The sequence below is a fragment of the Delphinapterus leucas genome, chromosome 10, assembly GCF_059928025.1.
Source record: "Delphinapterus leucas isolate spDelLeu-1000000601 "Yukka" chromosome 10, BTC_Dleu_Yukka2, whole genome shotgun sequence".
NCBI lineage: Eukaryota > Metazoa > Chordata > Mammalia > Artiodactyla > Monodontidae > Delphinapterus > Delphinapterus leucas.
Genome location: NC_143138.1, coordinates 64,690,661 through 64,711,466, shown reverse-complemented (window position 1 = coordinate 64,711,466; position 20,806 = coordinate 64,690,661). Strand labels below are relative to the sequence as shown.

Below are 20,806 nucleotides of genomic sequence, written 5' to 3'. Positions count from 1 at the left end.
TTGTACATGGTTATTTGTGACGACCATCACAAACAATGTAATTTAGTCTTCCATCAATATGGGTATTGCTGTGCCATCACAATTATTCTAAATGTGACAGTAGTCATCCTCTTGAATATATGTGTTTTCAGACTTCAAATTCTCTGAAATCAGCTTTCAGTCATTAACTCAAACTCCTTTCTTTTTTCAGGACTGTTAATTTAATCTGCTGAAAATTCTTCCAGCTTATTTGGGTAATTTTGATGCTTAGAGAAGCAGAATTTCCTGTCCTGATCATTGGTCCACTTTGTAAAGCAACTTTCCCCCAAAGGTGAATTGTTTGCACCAGTGGACTAGTTTAGCACAGTGAACAGACCTACAGTGACTTTCTTTTCGGCACCAAATGAGGTGCTGGGTGCTCTAGGGAAACAAAGGTGATTCAGCTGTGACCTCCCAAGAGGGACCACGCTCAATCAGGGGAGGCTGAGAAAGTCAGAATGGACACAGGGCAGTGTGGAAATACAGTTAACAGAAGCTTAGAGTAGAAGGCTGCTGCTCCTACAGGGAGGCTTTCATTATTTTTTAATATTAGCTTTTCAGTGCAGTACTACATTCACATAGCACAAAATTTAAAGGGTACGACAGGGTATACACGGGAACGTTTCCCTTGCACCTTGCCCCTGGCCACCAGATCCTTTCCCCAGAGGCAGCCAGTGTTACAAGTCCTCGAGTGTCAGTTCAGGGCTGTTCTGTGCATAATACAGACAAATACACAGAGAGCTCTTTTCTTTCTTTTTAAAAATTTATTATTTTTGGCTGCGTTGGGTCTTCATTGCTGCGCACGGGCTTTCTCTAGTTGAAGCAAGTGGGGACTACTCTTCGTTGCAGTGCATGGGCTCTAGGCGCACAAGCTTCAGTAGTTGTGGCTCGCGGGCTTAGTTGCTCTGCAGTATGTGGGATTTTCCCAGACCAGGGCTCAAACCCGTGTCCCCTGCATTGGCAGGTGGATTCTTAACCACTGTGCCACCAGGGAAGTCCTGAGAGCTCTTTTCTTTTACATGAAAGTAGCACACTATATCCCTTGCTTTTTCCTCTGTGATAGTTCATTATCAACACATAAGAACTTTTTCATTGTCTTTTACAACTGGATAATATTCCATTGTCAGGATGTACCTTAATTTATTTAGCCTGAGCTTTATTGATGGACATGTAAGGTTTTATAAACTTTGCTAACACAGACACCACTGACTAATGTTCTATATGCATCAATCCATGCATGGCCAAGTGCACCTATCCATTCACTTACCTAAGGCAGGAAGGCTGGGTTCGTGAGTACGTACTTTTGTGATTTTGATCGCTCTTACCAGATAAACCTCCATAGAGGTTTTGTCTACGTATGCTCCCAGCCGTGTGTGGCAGTGCCTGTTTATCCATACCCTCACCAACACTGTGGTACCTCATAGTTTGGTTTTTGCCAATTTGATAGGCGAAAAAATGGTTTCTCTCTGTAGATTTTTTTCCCACCTAAACTTCTTAGTTCAACCTGTAGAAAAGTTAAAAGAGTAATAGAATGAACACTCAGGGGTAGTTTTAGTTTAAGGTTGAAGGACCATTTCTGTTTTCTGTGAAAAAGCTGTTTGTATCCTTGGCTTGTTTTTCTACTGGGCTTTGGTTTTTTTAAAATTAATTTTGTAAAAAATATTTATATATGAAGGAACTTTGTACTTTGTCAGTGGGATGAATTGCAGTTATATTTTTATAGATGGTTATTTTTTTACTTAGGATGGTTTTGTCACGGAAGAAAATTAGTTTTTAATTGGGTTGTATTTATTGACTTTTTAAGGCTTCTGGGTTCTCTGTCATACCTAGAAAGATTTTCCCTAGTAGAAGACTATGAAAAATTATCCTGTGGTTTCTTTTTTTTTTTTTAATTTATCTATTTATTTTTGGCTGTGTTGGGTCTTTGTTGCTGCACGTGGGCGTTCTCTAGTTGCGAGAGCAGGGGCTACTCTTTGTTGCGGTGCGCGGGCTTGTCACTGTGGTGGCTTCTCTTGTTGCAGAGCACGGGCTCTAGGCGCTCAGGCTTCAGTAGTTGTGGCTCGTACTCTCAGTAGTTGTGGCTCACGGGCTCTAGAGAGCAGCCTCAGTAGTTGCGGCACACGGGCTTAGTTGCTCTGCGGCATGTGAGATCTTCCCAGACCAGGGCTTTAACCTGTGTCCCCTGCATTGACAGGCTGATTCTTAATCACTGTGCCACCACGGAAGTCCCTATCCTGTGGTTTCTTAAAGTACTTTTTCTATTTCATTTTTTACCTTTTAGTCTTTTATCCATTTGGAATTTATTTTGGTGTGAAGTGTGGGTCCAACTTAATTTTTTCCCAATTGGCCACCCATTTGTTGCAGTACCTTTTATTGAACAATTCATCTTTTTCCTACTTGTTTAAATATCCCCTTTAATTTACTACATATGATATACTTTGCCACATATCATGTACGTTTGGGTCTGTTTCTGGAGTTTCTGTTGTATACATTAATCCATGTTTTAGTGTGTTGTTAATCACGTTGTTTTAATTACCCAAGTTTTATAGCGTGTTTCGATATTTGGTAAAGTTAATTCTCATTTATTATCTTTATTTTTCAGAACTTTCCTGGTTATTTTTGTTTTTCTATATGAACTTTAAAGAAACTTTGCTAGTTAAAAGTCCTGTTTGTTTTTATTGGGACTAAGTTATTTACATTTTTAGGTTAGTGTAGGAAGAGTGACATTTTGATGATGAGTCTTCCCCACTAAGAAGATTGCATGCCTTTCTCTTTGAGTCTTCTTTTATTTTTGAGAGATTTCTTGACATTTCTTGTCAAGTTTATTCTCAGTTCTTTTTTTGCTTTTACTGCTGAAGCATTTTATCTTCTACCTACTTGATGATGTATGTGAAGACACTGATTTCTCTATATTAATTTTCATCACCTTACCTGATTCTTTTATCAACTATAAAAGGTTTTCAGTTGATTCTCTTGGATTTTTCAGGTATATAATAATATTATCTGCAAATAATGATACTTTAATCTCTTTTCCCCCAGTTGTATACCTACGTTTTCTTTCTGTTGCCTAATTGTGATAGGTAGTACCTCCACAACAGTAGTAAATGGTGGTGGAGTGCATAGATAGCTGTGTTTGGCCTCTGACTTTAGTGGGAGTTCTTCTAATGTGTTCCTGTTGGGCTTGGTTTTAGCTTTAGGTGGAGAAGGTTGTAAATATATAGTTGATGTCTGTATCTTACTGTATATTTTAAAATATAAATATGTATATAAATATTTGCCAAGCATTTGTCTATTCTTATTTAATTTTTTCAGTTTTACTGAAGTATAATCGACAAAATTGTGTATATTTAAAGTATACAACATAGTGATTTGACATATGTATATTTTGTGAAATAATTACCACAGTCAGGTTAATTAATACCTCCATCACCTAAGTTACCTTTTTCTTTTTGGTAGTGAGAATACTTGTAGTCTATTCTCTCAGCAAATTTCAAGTACAAACAGTATTGTTAACTATAGTCACTCTGCTCTGTGTTAGGTTCCTCAGAGCTTATTCATCTTATAAATGAAGGCTTCTACCCTTTGACCAGCATATCTCCATCTCTCCAAGGCCCTGGTAACCGCCATTCTACTCTATGAGTTTGACACTTTTTTTTTTCTTTTTAAGATTCCACATAGAAGGGAGATCATGCAGTATTTGTCTTTCTGGCTAATTTCACTTACTGTCACGTTCTCTAGGTTCTTCCATGTTGTTGCAAATGGCAGGATTTCCTTCTTTCTCACGGCTGAATAATATTCCAATACACACACCCACACACACATCTTCCTTATCCATTTATCTGTTAATGGACAGTTAGGTTGTTTACATATCTTGGCTATTGTGAATAATGCTGCAGTGAACATAGACATGCAGATATCTCTTCAAGAAGTGATTTCACTTTCTTTGGATGTATACCCAGAAGTGGAGTTGCTGGATTATATGGTAGTTTTTTTTTATTTTTAAAATTTTTATTGGAGTATAGTTGATTTACAATGTTGTGCTAGTTTCAGGTGTACTGCACAGTTATACACATATATATATCCACTCTTTTTTAGATTCTTTTCCCATATAGGCCATCACAGAGTATTGAGTAAAGGTCCCTGTGCTATACAGTAGATCCATATTAATGATCTCTTTTATGTATAGAGGTGTGTATATGTCAGTCCCAATCTCCCAATTTATCTCCCCACCCTTACCCCCGGTAACCATAAATTTGTTTTCTACATCTGTAACTCTATTTCTGTTTTGTTGATAAGTTCATTTTGTACCTTTTTTTTTTCCTCTGTACGCGGGCCTCCCACCATTGTGGCCTCTCCTGTTGCGGAGCGCAGGCTCAGTGGCCATGGCTCACGGGCCCAGCTGCTCTGTGGCATGTGGGATCCTCCCGGACTGGAGCACGAACCCGCGTCCCCTGCATCAGCAGGTGGACTCCCAACCACTGCGCCACCAGGGAAGCCCCATTTGTACCCTTTTTTAAGGTTCTACATATAAACGATATCATATGATATTTGTCTTTCTCTGCCTGACTTACTTCATTCAGTATGACAATTTCTAGGTGCATCCATGTTCCTGCAGATTGCATTATTTCATTCTTTTTTATGGCTGAGTAATATTCCAATGTATATATGCACCACATCTTCTTTATCCATTCCTCTGTTGCTTCCATGTCTTGGCTATTGTAAATAGTGCTTCAGTGAACATTGGGGTACATGTATCTTTTCAAATGATGGGTTTCTTTGGATATATGCCCAGGAGTGGGATTGCTGGATCATATGGTAGCTCTACTTTTAGTTTTTCAAGGAACCTCCATACTCTTCTCCATAGTGGCTGTACCAATTTACATTCCCACCCACAGTGTAGGAGGGTTCCCTTTTCTCCACACCCTCTCTAGCATTTATTGTTTGTAGATTTTTTGAAGATGGCCATTCTGACCGGTGTGAGGTGATACCTCACTGTAGTTCTTATTTGCATTTCTCTGATAATTGGTGATGCTGAGCATCTTTTTGTGTGCTTTTTGGCCATGTGTATGTCTTCTTTGGAGAAATGTCTATTTAGATCTTCTGCCCAGTTTTTGATTAGATTGTTTGTTGTGACATTGAGCTGCATGAGCTGTTTGTATACTTTAGAGATTAATCCCTTGTCAGTTGCTTCGTTTGCAAATATTTTCTCATGTTCTGAGGGTTGTCTTTTCATTTTGTTTATGGTTTCCTGTGCTGTGCAAAAGCTTTTGAGTTTCATTAGGTCCCATTTGTTTATTTTTGTTTTTATTTTCATTACTCTAGGAGATGGATCGAAGATCTTGCTGTGATTTATGTCAGAGTGTTCTGCCTGTGTTTTCCTCTAAGGGTTTTATAGTATCTGACCTTACATTTAGGTCTGTAATTCATTTTGAGTTTATTTTTGTGTATGGTGTTAGGAAATGTTCTAATTTCATTTGTTTACATGTAGCTGTCCAGTTTTCCCAGCACCATTTATTGAAGAGATGGTAGTTTGGTTTTTAAATTTGGGGGGAACCTCCGTACTGTTTTCCATAATGGCTGTACCAATTTACATTCCCACCAACAGTGTACAAGGATTCCATTTTCTCCACATCCTTGCCAACATATGTTCTTTTTTTTTTTTTTTTTTTTTTTTGTGGTACGCGGGCCTCTCACTGTTGTGGCCTCTCCCGTTGCGGAGCACAGGCTCCGGATGCACAGGCCCAGCAGCCATGGCTCACGGGCCCAGCCGCTCCGCGGCATGTGGGATCTTCCCGGACCGGGGCACGAACCCGCGTCCCCTGCATCGGCAGGCACACTCTCAACCACTGCGCCACCAGGGAAGCCCAACATATGTTCTTTTTATAGAAGCCATCCTAACAGGTGTGTGATGATATCTTATTGTGGTTTTGATTTGCATTTCCCTGATCACTAATGATATTGAGCATCTTTTCATGTACCTGTTGACCATTTGTATGTCTTCTTTGGGAAAATGTCTATTCTGGTCCTTTGCCCAGTTTTTAATTAAGTTATTTGTTGTTTTGTTTTGTTTGTTTTGTGTTGTTTTGCTATTGAGTGGTATATGTTTGGATATTAACCCCTTATCAGATATATGGTTTGCAAATATTTTCTCCCTTTCCATACATTGTCTTTTCATTTTGTTGATTGTTTCCTTTGCTGTGCAGAGCCTTTCAATTCAATGTAGTACTTTGTGTGTGTGTGTGCTTTTTATGCCTGTGCTTTTGGTGTCATATCCAAATAGCATTGCCAAGACCAGTATCAAGGAGCTTATTCTCTATGTTTTCTTCTAGGATTTTTATGGTTTTAGATTTTACACTTAAGTCTTTAATCCATTTTAAGTTAACTTTTGTGAGTGGTGCAATATATGGATCCAGTTTTATTCTTTCGTGTGTGGATATCCTGTTTTCCTAATGCCATTTATTGAAGAGATTGTCCATTTTCCATTGCATATTCTTGGTTCCTTGTCAAAGTTCAGTTGACCCTACATGTGTGGGTTTATATCTGGGTTCACTGTCATGTTCCATTGGTCTGTGTGTCTGTTTTTATGCCAGTACCACACTGTTTCATTACTATAGATTTTGTTGTTGTTGAATTTTATTTTATTAATTTTTTTATACAGCAGGTTCTTATTAGTTATCCATTTTATACTTATTAGTGTATATATGTCAATGCAATCTCCCAATTCATCACACCACCACCGCCCCCGCCCCTTTCCCCCTTTGGAGTCCATACGTTTGTTCTCTACATCTGTGTCTCAATTTCTGCCCTGCAAACTGGTTCATCTGTACCATTTCTCTAGGTTCCACATATATGCATTAATATATGATATTTGTTTTTCTCTTTCTGACTTACTTCACTCTGTATGACAGTATCTAGACTCATCCACGTCTCTACAAATGACCCAATTTCGTTCCTTTTTATGGCTGGGTAATATTCCATTGTATATATGTACCACATCTTCTTTATCCATTCGTCTGTTGATGGACATTTAGGTTGCTTCCATGTCCTGGCTATTGTAAATAGTGCTGCAATGAACATTGGGGTGCATGTGTCTTTTTGAATTATGGTTCTCTCTGGATATATGCCCAGGAGTGGGATTGCTGAGTCATATGGTAATTCTGTTTTTAGCTTTTTAAGGAACCTCCATACTGTTCTCTGTAGTGACTGTATCAATTTACATTCCTACCAACAATGTAAGAGGGTTCCCTTTTCTCCACACCCTCTCCAGCATTTGTTGTTTGTAGATTTTCTGATGATGGCCATTCTGACTGGTGTGAGATGATATCTCATCGTAGTTTTGATTTGCATTTCTCTAATAATTAGTGACGTTTAGCAGCTTTTCATGTGCTTCTTGGCCATCTGTATGTCTTCTTTGGGGAAATGTCTGTTAGGTGTTCTGCCCAATTTTGGATTGGGTTGTTTGTTTTTTTAATACTGAGCTGCATGAGCTGTTAATATATTTTGGAGATTAATCCTTTGTCCGTTGATTCGTTTGCAAATATTTTCTCCCATTCTGAGGGTTGTCTTTTCGTCTTGTTGTAGTTTCTTTTGCTGTGCAAAAGCTTTTGTTTCATTAGTTCCCATTTGTTTATTTTTGTTTTTATTTCCATTACTCTAGGACGTGGATCAAAAAAGATCTTGCTGTGATTTATGTCAAAGAGTGTTCTTCCTATGTTTTCCTCTAATAAGAGTTTTATAGTGTCCAGTCTATATTTAAGTCTCTAATCCATTTTGAGTTTATTTTTGTGTATGATGTTACAGAGTTTTCTAATTTCATTCTTTTACATGTAACTCTCCAGTTTTTCCAGCACCACTTTTTGAAGAGACTGTCTTTTCTCCATTGTGTATCCTTGCCTCCTTTGTCATAGATTAGTTGACCATAGGTGTGTGGGTTTATGTCTGCGCTTTCTATCCTTTTCCATTTATCTGTATTTCTGTTTTTGTCCCAGTACCATATTGTGTTGATTACTGTAGCTTTGTAGTATAGTGTGAAGTCAGGGAGTCTGATTCCTCCAGCTCCGTTTTTTTCCCTCAAGACTGCTTTGGCTATTCGGGGTCTTTTGTGTCTCCCTACAAATTTTAAGATTTTTTGTTCTAGTTCTGTAAAAAATGTCACTGGTAATTTGATAGGGATTGCATTGAATCTGTAGATTGCTTTGGGTACTATAGTCATTTTCACAATATTGATTCTTCCAATCCAAGAACATGGTATATCTCTCCATCTGTTTGTATCATCTTTAGTTTCTTTCATCAGTGTCTTATAGTTTTCTGCATACAGATCTTTTGTCTCCCTAGGTAGGTTTATTTCTAGGTATTTTATTCTTTTTGTTGCAGTGGTAAATGGGAGTGTTTCCTTAATTTCTCTTTCAGGTTTTTCATCATTAGTGTATAAGAATGAAAGAGATTTCTGTGCATTAATTTTGTATCCTGCAACTTTACAGAATCCATTGATAAGTTCTAGTAGTTTTCTGGTGGCATCTTTAGGATTCTCATGTGTCATGCAGTATCATGTCATCTGCAAAGAGTGACAGTTTTACTTTTTCTTTTCCAATTTGTATTCCTTATATTTCCTTTTCTTCTCTGATTGCCATGGCTAGGACTTCCAAAACTATGTTGAATAATAGTGGCGAGAGTGACATCCTTGTCTTGTCCCTGATCTTAGAGGAAATGCTTTCAGTTTTTCACCATTGAGAATGATGTTTGCTGTGGGTTTGTCATATATGACCTTTATTATGTTGAGGTAGGTTCCCTCTGTGCCCACTTTCTGGAGAGTTTTTTATCATAAATGGGTGTTGAATTTTGTCAAAAGCTTTCTCTGCATCTATTAAGATGATCATATGGTTTTTCTCCTTCAATTTGTTAATATGGTGTATCACATTGATTGATTTACGTATATTGAAGAATCCTTGCATCCCTGGGATAAATCCCACTTGATCATGGTGTATGATCCTTTTAATGTGTTGTTGAATTCTGTTTGCTAGTATTTTGTTGAGGATTTTTGCATCTATATTCATCAGTGATACTGGCCTGTAATTTTCTTTTTTTGTAGTATTTTTCTCTGGTTTTGGTATCAGGGTGATGGTGGCCTCGTAAAATGAGTTTGGGAGTGTTCCTTCCTCTGCAATTTTTTGGAAGAGTTTGAGAAGGATGGGTGTTAGCTCTTCTCTAAACGTTTGATAGAATTCACCTGTGAAGCCATCTGGTCTTGGACTTTTGTTTGTTGGAAGATTTTTAATCACAGTTTCCATTTCATTACTTGTGATTGTTCTGTTCATATTTTCTATTTCTTCCTGGTCCAGTCTTGGAAGGTTATGCCTTTCTAAGAATTTGTTCATTTCTTCCAGGTTGTCCATTTTATTGGCATAGAGTTGCTTGTAGTCGTCTCTTAGGATGCTTTGAATTTCTGTGGTGTCTGTTGTAACTTCTCCTTTTTCAGTTCTAATTTTATTGAATTGAGTCCTCTCCCTCTTTTTCTTGATGAGTCTGGCTAAAGGTTTATCAGTTTTGTTTATCTTCTCAAACAACCAGCTTTTAGTTTTATTGATCTTTGCTATTGTTGTCTTTGTTTCTATTTCATTTATTTCTGCTCTGATCTTTATGATTTCTTTCCTTCTAACTTTGGGTTTTGTTTGTTCTTCTTTCTCAAGTTCCTTTAGTTGTAAGGTTAGATTGTTTGAGATTTTTCTTGTTTTTGAGGTAGGATCATATTGCTGTAAATTTCCCTCTTTGAACTGCTTTTGCTGCATCCCATCAGTTTTAGATGGTCGTGTTTTCTTTGTCATTTGCCTCTATGTATTTTTTGATTTCCCTTTTGATTTCCTTTTTGATTTCCTCAGTGATCTCTTGGTTATTTACTAACGTATTGTTTAGCCTCGATGTGTTTGTGTTTTTTTACGTTTTTTTCCCTGTAATTGACTTCTAATCTTATACCTTTGTCAGAAAAGATGCTTGATATGATTTCAATTTTCTTAATTTTGCTGAGGCTTGATATGTAACCCAAGATGTGATCTATCCTGGAGAATGTTCCATGTGCACTGGAGAAGAAAGTGTAATCTGTTGGTTTTGGATGGAACGTCCTATAAATATCAATTAAATCTATCTGGTCTATTGTGTAATTTAAAGCTTGTGTTTCCTTATTAATTTTCTGTTTGGATGATCTGTCCATTGGTGTAAGTGAGGTGTTAAAAGTCCCCCACCATTATTGTGATACTGATGATTTCCTCTTTTATAGCTGTTAGCAGTTGCTTTATGTATTGAGGTGCTCCTATGTTGGGTGCATATATATTTATAATTGTTATATTTTTTTCTTGGATTGATCCCTAGATCATTATGTAGTGGCCTTCCTTGTCTCTTGTAACATTCTTTATTTTAAAGTCTATTTTATCTGATATGAGTATTGCTACACCAGGTTTCTTTTGATTTCCATTTGCATGGAATATCTTTTTCCATCCCCTCACTTTCAGTCTGTATGTGTCCCCAGGTCTGAAGTGGGTGTCTTGTAGACCGCATATATATGGGTCTTGTTTTTGTATCCATTCAGGAGCCTGTGTCTTTTGGCTGGAGCATTTAATCCATTCACATTTAAGGTAATTATTGATATGTATGTTCCTATTACCATTTTCTTAATTGTTTTGGGTTTGTTTTTGTAGGTCCTTTTCTTCTCTTTTGTTTCCCACTTAGAGAAGTTCCTTTAGCATTTGTTGTAGAGCTGGTTTGGTGGTGCTGAATTCTCTTAGCTTTTGCTTGTCTGGAAAACTTTTGATTTCTCTGTTGAATCTGAATGAGATCCTTGTCGGGTACAGTAATCTTGGTTGTAATTTATTCCCTTTCATCACTTTAAATATATCATGCCACTCCCTTCTGGGTTGTAGAGTTTCTGCTGAGAAATCAGCTGTTAACATTATGGGAGTTCCCTTGTATGTTATTTTTTGTTTTTTCCCTTGTTGCTTTCATTAATTTTTTTTGTCTTTAGTTTTTGCCAATTTGATTGGTATATGTCTCGGCAAGTTTCTCCTGGGGTTTATCCTGTGTGGGACTCTGTGCTTTCTGGACTTGGGTGGCTATTTTCTTTCCCATATTAGGGAAGTTTTTGACTATAATCTCTTCAAATGTTTTCTTGGGTCCTTTCTCTCTCTCTTCTCCTTCTGGGACCCCTATAATTTGAATGTTGTTGCATTTAATGTTGTCCCAGAGGTCTCTTAGGTTGTCTTCATTTCTTTTCATTCTTTTTTCTTTATTCTGTTCTGCAGCAGTGAATTCCACCATTCTGTCTTCCAGGTCACTTATCCGTTCTTCTGCCTCAGTTATTCTGCTCTTGATTCCTTTTAGTGTATTTTTCATTTCAGTTATTGTATTGTCCATCTCTGTTTGTTCTTTAATTCTTCTAGGTCTTTGTTAAACATCTCTTGCATCTTCTCGATCTTTGTCTTCATTCTTTTTCTGAAGTCCTGGACCATCTTCACTATCATTTTTCTGAATTCTTTTTCTGGAAGGTTGCCTATCTCCATTTCATTTAGTTGTGTTTCTGGGGTTTTTTCTTGTTCCTTCATTTGGTATCTAGCCCTCTGCCTTTTCATCTTGTCTGTCGTTCTGTGAATATGTTTTTTTTGTTCCACAGTCTGCAGGATTGTAGTTCTTCTTGCTTCTGCTGGCTGCCTTCTGGTGGATGAAGCTATCTAAGAGCCTTGAGCAAATCTCCTGATGGGAGGGACTGGTGGTGGGTAGAGCTAGCTGTTGCTCTGGTTGGCAGAGCTCACTAAAACTTTAATCCACTTGTCTGCTAATGGGTGGGGCTGTGTTCCCTCCCTGTTGGTTGTTTGGCCTGAGGCGGCCCAACACTGGAGCCTACCCGGGCTCTTTGGTGGAGCTAATGGTGGACTCTGTGAGAGCTCACACCAAGGAGTACTTCCCAGAACTTCTGCTGGCAGTGTCCTTGTCCTCACGGTGAGACAGAGCCACCCCCTGCCTCTGCAGGAGACCCTCCAACACTAGCAGGTAGGTCTGGTTCAGTCTCCCATGGGGTCATTGCTCCTTCCCCTGGGACCCGATGCACACACCACTTTGTTTGTGTCCTCCAAGAGTGGAGTCTCTGTTTCCCCCAGTCCTGTTGAAGTCCTGCAATCAAATCCTGCTAGCCTCCAAAGTCTGATTCTGTAGGAATTCCTTCTCCCGTTGCCGGACCCCCAGGTTGGGAAGCCTGACGTGGGGCTCAGAACCTTCAATCCAGTGGGTGGACTTCTATGGTATAAGTGTTCTCCAGTTTGAGAGTCACCCACTGAGCATTTATGGGATTTGATTTTATTGTGATTGCGCCCCTCCTACCGTCTCATTGTGGTTTCTCCTTTGTCTTTGGATGTGGGGTATCCTTTTTGGTGAGTTCCAGTGTCCTTCTGTAGATGATTGTTCAGCAGTTAGTTGTGATTCCCTATAGCTTTTTAATATAGTTTGAAATTGGGACACATGATGCCTATAGCTTTGTCGTTCTTTCTCAAGATTGCTTTGGCTATTGGGGATCTTTTTGTGGTTCCATACGAATTATAGGATTATTTTTCTTGTTTCTGTGAAAAATGCCAATGGAATTTTGATAGAGGTTGCATTGAATCTGTAGATTGCTTTGGGTAGTATGGACATTTAAACAATATTAATTCTTCCAATCTACGAACTTGGGAATATTTTTCCATTTATCTGTGTCTTAATTCCTTTCATCAGTGTCTTTTTTTTTAAACTTACTAATTTGTTTTAAAAATTTGTATTTTTTATTTTTGGCTGCGTTGGATCTTCATTACTGCATGTGGGCTTTCTCTAGTTGCGGTGAGCAGAGGGTACTCTTCGTTGCGGTGCACGGGAATCTCATTGCGGTGGCTTCTTTTGTGGAGCACCAGGCATGTGGGCTTCAGTAGTTGCTGCATGTGGGCTCAATAGTTGTGGCACATGGGCTCCAGGGTGTGCGGGCTTCAGTAGTTGTGGCTTATGGGCTCTAGAGCACAGGCTCAGTAGTTGTGGCCCAGGGGCCTAGTTGCTCCATGACATGTGGGATCTTCCCAGACCAGGACTCAAACTCATGTCCCCTGCATTGGCAGGTGGATTCTTAACCACTGTGCCACCAGGGAAGTCCCCATCAATATCTTATAGTTTTCAGGGTACAGGTCTTCACCTCCTTGGTTAAATTTATCCCTAAGTATTTTATTCTTTTTGATGCTCTTGTAAATGTGTTTGTTCTCTTATATCCTTTTCTGATAGTTTGTTGTTATTACATAAAAATGCAACTGACTTTTGTATATTGATTTTATATACTGCAGCTTTACCGAATTTATCAGTTTGAATAGTTTTTTTGGCAGAGTTTTGGACATATGATCATGTCATCCGCAAGCAGAGACAATTTTATTTCTTCCTTTCCAATTTGAATATTAAACAAATTTTTCCTGTCTAATTGCTTTGGCTAGGATTTCCAGTCCTATGCTGAATAGAAGTGGTAATAGTGGGCATGCATGGGAATTCCCTGGCGGTCCAGTGGTTAGGACTCCATGCTCTCACTGCTGAGAGCTTGGGTTTGATCCCAGGTAGGGGAACTAAAAGCCCACAAGCCGAGCAGCACACACAACCCCCCCCCCAAAAAAATGGAGTTGCACCCTTGTCTTGTTCTGGCTCTTAGAGGAAAAGCTCTTAGCTTTTCACCATTGCTTATGATGTTAGCTGTGGGCTTGTCATATGTGGCCTTTATTATGTTGAGGTACATTCCTTCTATACCCAATTAGTTTTTTAATCATGAAAGGATGTTGAATTTTGTCATGCTTATTTTGCATCTATTGAGATGATCATAGGATTTTTATCTTTCATTCTGTTAATGTGGCATATCCCACTTATTAATTCGCATGTGTCGAACCATCTTCATTCACATCCCAGGAATAAATCCACTTGATCATAGTGTGTGATCTTTTTAATGTGCTGTTGAGTTCAATTTAGTACATTTTGTTGAGGATTTTTGAATCTTTTTTCATCAGGGATATTGGCTTATAATTTTCTTTTCTTGTTGTGTGCTTGTCTGGCTTTGCTATCAGGGTAATGCTGGCCTCATAAAATGAGTTTGGAAGTGTTTCCTCCTCTTCAGTGTTTTTTGAAGAGTTTGAGAAGGATTGATATTAATTCCTCTTGAAATGTTTGGTAGAATTCACCAGTAAAGCCATCTAATCCTGGACTTCCATTTGTTGGGAGGTTTTTGATTACTGATTCAGTCTCCTTACTGGTAGTCAGCCTGTTCAGATTTTCTATTTCTTCATAATTTAGTCTTGTTGGTCACATGTTTCTAGGAATGTATTCATTTCTTCTCATCAAATTTGTTGACATCTCATTTTTCATAGTAGTCTCTGTGATCCTTTATATTTCTGTGATATCATCTCCTCTTTCATTTCTGATTTTATTTGAGTCCTCTCTCTTTTTTCTTGGTGAGCCTAGCTAAGGGTGTGTCAGTTTTGTTTGTTCAAAAAACCAGCTCTTGGTTTCATCCATCTTTTCTATTGTGTTTTTAGACTCTCTTTATTTCCACTTTGCTCTTTATTTCCTTCCTTGTAAGCAGAAGGCTTAGTTTGTTGTTCTTTTCCTTGTTCCTTGAGGCATAAAGTTAGCGTGTCTATTTGAGATTATTCTTTTTTCTAAACATAGACCTTTATCATTAAAAACTTTCCTCTTAAAACTGCTTTTGCTGCATTCTATACTTTTTGGTATGTTGTGTTTCCATTTTAGTTTGTTTTGTAATTTTTAAAATTTCCCTTTTGATTTTTTCTTTGGTCTATTGGTTCTTCAAGAGTGTGTTGTTTAATTTACACATATTTGTGAATTTTCCAGTTTTCCTCCTGTTACTGATTCCTAGTTTCATACCATTGTGGTCAGAAAAAATACTTCATTCTTATGAAATTTGCTAATACTTGTTTTGTGACCTAACATAGGATCTATCCTGGAGAATGTTCCATGTGTGCTTGAGAAGAATGTGTATTCTGGTGCTGTTTGGATGAAATATTCTGTATGTCTGTTGGGTCCATTTGATCTAGAGTATAGTTCAAGTTCAAATGTTTCCTTATTGATTTTCTGTCTGGACAGTCTTTTGTTGAAAGTAGGATATTGAAGTCTCCTACTATTACTGTATTGTTGTCTATTTCTCCCTTCAGATCTTTTAGTATTTGCTTAATATATTTAGGTGCTCTGATAATGGGTACATATACATTTACCAGTGTTAAATCCTCTTGATGAACTGCTTTATCATTATATAATGACCTTTTTTGTCTCTTGTTAAGTTTTTGACCTAAAGTCTATTTTGTCTGGTGTAAGTATAGCCACTCCTGCTCTCTTTTGGTTTTCATTCTCATGAAATACCTTTTTCTATCCCTTCCCTTTGTGTCTTTTTGTGTCCTTAAAGCTGAAGTGAGTCTCTTGTGGGAAGCATATAGTTAGGTCTTTATTTTTAAAAATACATTCAGCTACTGTATGCCTTTTGAATAGATGATTTAATGAATTTAAATTTAAAGTAGTTATTGATAGGTAAGGACTTACTAAAGCTATCTTATTAATTATGTTCTGGCTGTTATGTAATTCCTTTCTTCCTTTCTTCCTCTCTTGCTGTCTTCCTTTTTGAATTGATAATTTCCCTTAGTGGTATGTTTTGATCTTGATCTTTTGTCTGCTGTAGTGTTTTGCTTTGTGATTACCATGAGGGTTACATAAAACATCTTATAGTTATAACAATCTATTTTAAGCTGATAACAACTTAACTTCCATAGCATACAGAAATTCTGTGCTTTCCTCTCCCATTTTATGTTTTTGATATCATAGTTTACATATTTTTATATTGTGTATTCATAAGGAAATTATTGTCACTGTAGTGATTTTTAATACTTCTGTGCTTTAGTCTTTATACTAGAGTTAAGAGATTAACATACTAGCATATTACAGTATTAAAGTCATTCTCAGTATCTGCGGGAGATTGGTTCCATGACACCCCTGCCCCCCATGTATACAAGAAACCGTGGATGCTTAAGGCCCTTGGATAAAATGGAGTAGTATTTACATATAGCCTTTAAATCCTCTCTAGATCACTTATAATACCTAATATCATGTAAATATCATGTAGATAGTTGAAATGATATGTAAATTGTTACCAGAGTGGGGCAAATTCAAGGTTTGTTTTTTGGAACTTCCTGAGTTGTTTTTTTTTTTTTTTTCTCAAATATTTTCAATTAGTTTGTTCAATCTGTGGATGTGGGATTCTCGAATAGGGAAGGCCAACTGTATTTTGAATGTGACTATATATATACTTACCTTTAGCAGTGTGTTTTATATTTCTGTGTTTCTATGTTATTAGTGTACATTCATGTCAGCTTGAAGAACTTTTAGCATTTCTTATAAGCCGGGTCTAGTGATGATGAATGCTCTACACATTTGTTTGTCTGGCAAAGTGTTTCTCTCCTTTATTTCTGAAGGACAGCTTTGCCAGGTAAAGTATTCTTGGTTGGAAGGGTTTTTTTTAATTGAAGTATAGTCAACTTACAATGTGGTGTTAGTTTCAGGTGTACAACAAAGTGATTTGTATACACACACACACTGTGCCTATACAGTAGGTCTTTGTTATTTATCTATTTTATATATAGTAATGTGTATCTGTTAATCCCAAACTCCTAATTTATCCTTGCTTCCATCTCCCACTTCCCCTTTAGTAAACCGTTAAGTTTGTTTTCTATGTCTGAGTTTTTTTTGTTTTTGTTTTTTAACTTTTCATTTCATATTGGAGTATAGTTGATTAACAATGTTGTGTTAGTTTCAGGTGTACAGCAGAGTGATTCAGTTATACATATACATGTATCTATTCTTTCTGAAATTCTTTTCCCATTTAGGTTGTTACATAATATTGATCAGAGTTCCCTGTGCTGTACAGTAGGTCCTTGTTTGTTATCCATTTTAAATATAGCAGTGTACATGTCAGTTCCAAACTCCTTAACTATCCCTCCCCCCCACCCATCCCCCCTGGTAACCATAAGTTCCTTCTCTAAGTCTGAGTCTGTTTCTGTTTTTTTTTCAAAGTAAAATTTATTTATTTTTAAATTTATTTTTGGCTGCATTGGGTCTTCAGGCTGCGCGTGGGCTTTCTTTTAGTTGTGGCAAGCGGGGGCTACTCTTCGTTTTGGTGCGCAGGCTTCTCATTGTGGTGGCTTCACTTGTTGCAGAGCACAGTCTCTAGGCGTGCAGGCTTTAGTAGTTGTGGCGCATGGGCTCAGTAGTTGTGGCTCACGGGCTGTAGAGCCCAGGCTCAGTAGTTGTGGTGCACGGGCTTAGTTGCTCTGCTGCATGTGGGATATTCCTGGACCAGGGCTCAAACCCATGTTCCCTGCATTGGCAGGTGGATTCATAACCACTGTGCCACCAGGGAAGCCCTAGTTTCTGTTTTGTAAATAAGTTCATTTGTATAATTTTTTTAAGATTCTGCATGTAAGTGATGCCATATGATATTTCTGTTTCTCTGTCTGACTTCAGTCAGTATGACAAGCTCTAGGTCCATTCATGTTGCTGTAAATGGCATTATTTTATTCTTTTTACTGGCTGAGTAATATTCCATTGTATATATGTGCCCCATTTTCTTTATCCATTCTTCTGTTGATGGACATTTAGGTTGATCCACGTCTTGGCTATTGTAAAAGGCGCTGCAATGAACATTGGGGTGCATGTATCCTTTCGGACCATAGTTTTCTCTGGATACATGCCCAGGAGTGGGATTGCAGGATCATATGGAAGCTCTGTTTTTAGTTTATTTTAATATTTATTTATTTATTTGGCTGCATGAGATCTTCATTGTGCCTTGAGGGATCTTTTAGTTGCAGCATGTGGGCTCTTAATTGTGGCATGTGGGATCTAGTTCCCTGACCAGGGATCATACCCAGGCCCCCTGCATTGGGAGCATGGAGTCTTAAACCACTGGACCACCAGGAAGTCCTTGTTTTTAGTTTCTTAAGGAACCTCCATACTGTTTTCCATAGTGGCTGCACCAATTTACATTCCCACCCACAGTGTAGGAGAGTTCCACACCTACACTGTGGAGAGTTTTCTCCACACCCTCTTCAGCATTTATTGTTTGTGGATTTTTGGATGATAGCCATTCTGATTGGGGTGACGTGATAGCTCATTGTTGTTTTGATTTGCATTTCTCTAATAATTAGTGATACTGAACATCTTTTCATGTGACTCTTGGCCATCTGTATGTCTTCTTTGGAGAAGTGTCTCTTTAGGTCTTCTGCCCATTTTTTGATTTGGTTGTTCGTTTTGATGATATTAAGCTGCATGAGCCGTTTGTAAATTTTGGAGACTTATCCCTTGTTGGTCACATATTTGCAAGTTATTTTCTTCTATTCTGTGGGTTGTCTTTTCATTTTGTTTTTGGTTTCCTTTGCTGCACAAAAGCTTTGAGTTTAATTAGGTCCCATTTGTTTATTTTTGTTTTTATTTCCATTACTCTGGGAGATGGATTGAAAAAGATATTGCTTTAATTTATGTCAGGGAGTGTTCTGCCTATGTTTGCCTCTAGGAGTTTTATAGTGTCCCATCTCACATTCAGGTTTTTAATCCACTTTGAGTTTGTTTTTGTGCATGGTGTTAGGGAGTGTTCTAATTTCATTCTTTTACACGTAGCTGTCCAGTTTTCCCAGCACCACTTATCGAAGAGACTGCTTTTCCTCCATTGTGTAGTCTTGCCTCCTTTGTCATAGATTAATTAACCATAGGTACATGGGTTTATTTCTGGGCTTTCTGTCCTGTTCCATTGATCTATATTTCTGTTTTTGTGCCAGTACCATACTGTTTTGATGACTGTAGCTTTGTAGTATAGTTTGAAGTCTGGGAGCCTGATTCCTCCACCTGTGTTTTTCTTTCTCAAGCTTGCTTTGGCTATTTCGGGTATTTGGTGTCTCTACACAAATTTTAAGATTTTTGTTCTAGTTCTGTGAAAATTGCCATTGGTAATTTGATAGGCATTGCATTGAATCTGTAGATTGCCTTGGGTAGTATAGTCATTTTGACAATATTGATTTTTCCAATCCAAGAACATGGTATATCTTTCCATCTGTTTCATTTTCGATTTCTTTCATCAGTGTCTTACAGTTTTCAGAGTACAGGTCTTTTGCCTCCTTAGGTAGCTTTATTCCTAGGTACAGTATTTTATTCTTTTTGATGCAGTGGTAAATGGGATTGTTTCTTGAATTTCTCTTTCTGATCTTTCGTTGTTAGTGTACAGAAATTAAACAGATTTCTGTGTATTAATTTTGTAACCTGCAAATTTATCAAATTCATTGATGAGTTCTAGTAGTTTTCTGGTATTGTCTTTAGGATTTTCTGTGTATAGTATCATGTCATCTGCAAACAGTGACAGTTTAACTTTTCCAATTTGGATTCCTTTTATTTCTTTTTCTTCTCTGATTGCTGTAGCTAGGACTTCCAAAACCATGTTGAATAAAAGTGGCGAGAGTGGGCATCCTTGTCTTGTTCCTAATCTTAGAGGAGATGCTTTCAGCATTTCACCATTGAGTATGATATTAGCTGTAGGTTTGTGGTATGTGGCCTTTATTATGTAGAGGTATGTCCCCTCTATGCCCATTTTCTGGAGAGTTTTTAATCATAAATTGGTGCTGAATTTTGTCAAAAGCTTTTTCTGCATGTATTGAGATGATCATATGGTTTTTATTCTTCAGTTTGTTGATGTGGTATGTCACAGTGATTGATTTGTGGATATTGAAAAATCCTTGCATCCTGGGATAAATCCCACTTGATCATGGTGTGTGATCCTTTTAATGTATTGTTGGATTCAGATTCCTAGTATTTTGTTGAGGATTTTTGCGTCTGTGTTCATCAGTGATACTGGCCTGTAATTTTCTTTTTTGTGTGTGGTATCTTTGTCTGGTTTTGGTATCAGAGTGATGATGACATCATAGAATGAGTTTGGGAGATTTCCTTCATCTGAAGTTCTTTGGAACAGTATCGGAAGGGTAGGTGTTAGCTCTTCTCTAAATGTTTGATAGAATTCGCCTGTGAAGCCATCTGGTCCTGTACTTTTGTTTGTTGGAAGTTTTTTAATCATAGCTTCAATTTCAGTACTTGTGATTGGTCTGCTCATATTTTCTGTTTCTTCCTGGTTCAGTCTTGGAAGGCTATATCTTTCTAAGAATTTGTTCATTTCTTCCAGGTTGTTCATTTTATTGGCATACAGTTGCTTGTAGTAATTTCTTATGATCTTTTGTATTTCTGTGGTGTCAGTTGTAACTCCTCCATTTTCATTTCTAATTTTATTGAATTGAGTCCTTTTCCTTTTTTTCTTGATGAGTCTGGCTAAGGTTTATCAATTTTATCTTTTCAGAGAACCAGCTTTTAGTTTCATTGATCTTTGTTATTGTTTTCTTCATCTTTATATCATTTATTTTTATTTTATTAATTTTTATTGGAGTATAGTTGCGTTACTCTATATCATTTATTTCTGCTCTGTTCTTTATGATTTGTTTCCTTCTACTAACTTTAGGTTTTGTTTGTTCTTTCTGTAGTTGCTTTAGGTATAAGGTTAGGTTGTTTATTTGAGATTTTTCTTGTTTCCTGAGGTAAGATTGTATTGCTATAAAATTCCGTCTTAGAACTGCTTTTGCTGCATCCCATAGGTTTTGTATTGTTGTGCTTTCGTTTTTATTTGTCTCTAGGTATTTTTTGATTTCCTCTTTGATTTCTTCAGTGA

General features: G+C 37.5%; 1 protein-coding gene across 3 annotated transcripts in view; it reads left to right on the top strand.

The window, feature by feature from the left end:
- The window catches only part of SCAP (SREBF chaperone), an 88,392-nt gene that overhangs the window by 13,292 nt on the left and 54,294 nt on the right, over positions 1-20,806 (top strand). Inside the window, exon 1 of one of the 3 annotated variants that reach the window (XM_089918085.1) lies at positions 11,785-12,051. The exons of the other annotated variants lie outside the window; for them this stretch is intronic. The gene's annotated coding sequence lies outside the window, so the exon portion shown is untranslated. Of the gene's footprint in view, positions 1-11,784; positions 12,052-20,806 lie in introns of those variants that run through there. 3 annotated transcript variants of the gene reach the window in all.